Raw genomic sequence first — 2,747 nt, 5'->3', positions numbered from 1 at the left:
GAAATCACGAGCAGAAATATTTTCAATGGAGTAAACAAATTTGCTATTTTTTTTTTTTGGTGGCCTCTCACACTGAGAAATGCCTGTGGACAGATTTTAAATGTCTGTTTAGTTATCAAAAAATACTGACACCAGAAAAAAAAAAACAGTTCATCATAAGTGATCTTCCACAAGCAAAAGCATTCAGAAAATACCCTGCATTTTCATTAACTGATGAACAGGACAGTCAATAGTTATTTAATTTCAAAGCTCCTACTTATAGAATTTCAAATTCTGCTTTCAGGTGTGTGTAGGGGGAGTGGATAGTTCAAAATTAAAAAGGGACAACAGCATGTTCTTAAGAACTTTAGGTACAAATTTTGTTTATAGCACAGTTTTCAGAGAAAAGTAGGAGCTAAGGAATTTTTAGACTAAAACAAGCAGTAGTTTAAAGTGTAATTTCAAAGGGTCAAATTTTAAAAGTAATATAGCAATGAATTTTCAGTTTTATTTATAAATTCACTTGTATCACTTGTCGTCCCGTTGATCTTCCATTTGCTCGAGCGGGTACCAGTAATGTCGCCATTTGTCCCTGTCACGTGCTAGTGCAGCCCAATGATATTTGCTTGCTCTAGGGACAGGAAGAGCCTCAAATCATTTACTCAGGGATTTGACAAAGAAATCTGACCATCTAGTTGGTGGGTGGCCATGCAGTCTTCTGACGTCCCGTGGACTCCAGCTGGTATAGCTCTAGTCCAACGGTCTTCTCTGAATCGCATTACATGACCGGCCCATCTGATTTTTGATGCCTTGGCAAACGAGACAGCGTCCCTGATTCTTGACTGTCGATGGAGGTCAGAACTCCAGATTCCTTCTCTCACTTAAGTGAGATGTGACACTCCTAGCATAGCTCTTTCAATTCCTTTTTGAGATACCTGAATAGCATTCTCATCCTGTTTGCGTAGGGCCCAGGTCTCTGAGGCATATGTTAGTGAAGGAAAAAGGTGGAATCCAAAAGATGTGCCCGGAGTCGGAGGTTCTTCGTCCTCTTTTTTTTTTTTTTTTTTTTTTTGCTTTTTGGGTCACACCCGGCAATGCACAGAGGTTACTCCTGGCTCTGCACTCAGGAATCACCCCTGGCGGTGCTCAGGGGACCATATGGGATGCTGGGAATCGAACCCGGGTCTGTCGCGTGCAAGGTCAACACCCTACCCGCTGTGCTATTGCTCCAGCCCCAAGGTTCTTTGTCCTCTTAACCACTTTTTCGATGTTCTTGAAGGCATTCCACGCTGCTCTATTCCTCCTGCGCAGTTCTGGAGCCAAGTTGTTCCTCATGTTGATTTCTCGACCCAGGTACACATAGCTGCTGCATTCGGAGATGTTCGTGCCATTGAGAGAAAGTGGGGAGCTTCAGGGACTAGTTCGTTTTTCATGAGCATCTCTTGGAAGCCGGAGGAGTCAGATGCGCTCCAGCCCAGAGGAAATACAAAACCATCGAGTTGGAGATGGTATGCACAGGCAAGGTGATACAGTCTTGATGAAATCAGTAAGAGCGACCTGGGCCGGAAGATCAAGGAGGGCATGGAGGGGGCCTCCAAGATGGCGAAGCAGTCATCAGAGTTGGTGTCCAAGGGCGGGGAGAAGCTGGGCCGCAAAGCCACTTTCAAAGCCCTGTCCCAGGGCATGGAGTTGGTGAAGAAGGAGATCAACGAGAGCGTGCTGGGCCAGACCTTGCCCTACCTGTGGCGCACTCAGCAACAAAAGTGGAAGGAGTTCACTGATGAGAAGCTCAAGAGAGAAAGTGTTTGAGTCCAACGAGGAGGTCCTGGGCGTCGTCCTGCACAAGGACTCCAAGTGGTACCAGCAGTGGAAAGATTTCAAGGACAACAATGTAGTGTTCACGTGTTTTTTTGAGATGAAGATGAAGTACAACGAGAGCGACAATGCTTTCATCCAGGCATCATGGGCACTGACGGACAAGGACACAGACCCACTGGGGGGGCCTGTTCTCCAAAACTGAGATGTCGGAGGTGCTGACGGAAATCCTGTGTGTGAACCCGGCCTTCGACAAGGACCACTTTCTGCAGCAGTGCGAGAAGAAATCATCCCCAACATGCTGGAGGCCATGAGTTTTGGAGAGCTTGAGATCCTCAAAGACTGGTGCTTTGAAGCTACCTACAGCCAGCTCGCTATACCCATCCAGCAGACCAAGGCCCTCGGCCTGCAGTTCCACTCCCACATTCTGGGCATTGACAATGTGGACCTGGCCATGGGCAAGATGATGGAGCAGGGCCCGGTGCTGGTCATCACCTTCCAGGCGCAGCTGGTGATGGTGATCAAGAACCCCAAAGGCGAGGTGGTGGAGTTTTAGTTTATTATTAGAGTAGGGTTATATTAGTGGAAATCATTATTTCCTTCCTTAAGCAAAACTATTTTTCCCTTTTCAGTCTGAGGAATACCTATTGTTTTTCACCAAATAGAGTGATGAAATTTTCATTGCTATGCAGAAATAGTATATATGCTGATTACAAACTCTCTGATCTAGCTTCATAATTTGTTTTTTTGAAGTTACTAGGTTTGTGTTGATTTATCTGGTTCATGCACTTTTGTCAGCAATAAGTGACTGCAATGAAAATAGTACAGTGTTTGGAAGAGTTCACAACTTCTATCTGGATATCAAATATATGACTGCCCTCTATGACTTCCCTTTAACCGTCTCTCAGTGTAGGATGAGAACTATTTTGGAATGAGAGGGCACAGGTAGTTCT

The 2,747-nt window shown here is 45.3% G+C and overlaps 1 pseudogene; it reads left to right on the top strand.

Moving 5' to 3' along the window:
- The first annotated feature begins 1,410 nt into the window (after positions 1-1,410).
- On the top strand, positions 1,411-2,350 carry LOC101540390 (mitochondrial import inner membrane translocase subunit TIM44-like; annotated as a pseudogene).
- The last annotated feature ends 397 nt before the right edge of the window (positions 2,351-2,747 follow it).

This window comes from Sorex araneus, chromosome 4 (assembly GCF_027595985.1).
Source record: "Sorex araneus isolate mSorAra2 chromosome 4, mSorAra2.pri, whole genome shotgun sequence".
Classification (NCBI taxonomy): domain Eukaryota; kingdom Metazoa; phylum Chordata; class Mammalia; order Eulipotyphla; family Soricidae; genus Sorex; species Sorex araneus.
The sequence above is the reverse complement of the archived record's forward strand: the minus strand, read 5'-3'. Positions and strand labels throughout refer to the sequence as shown.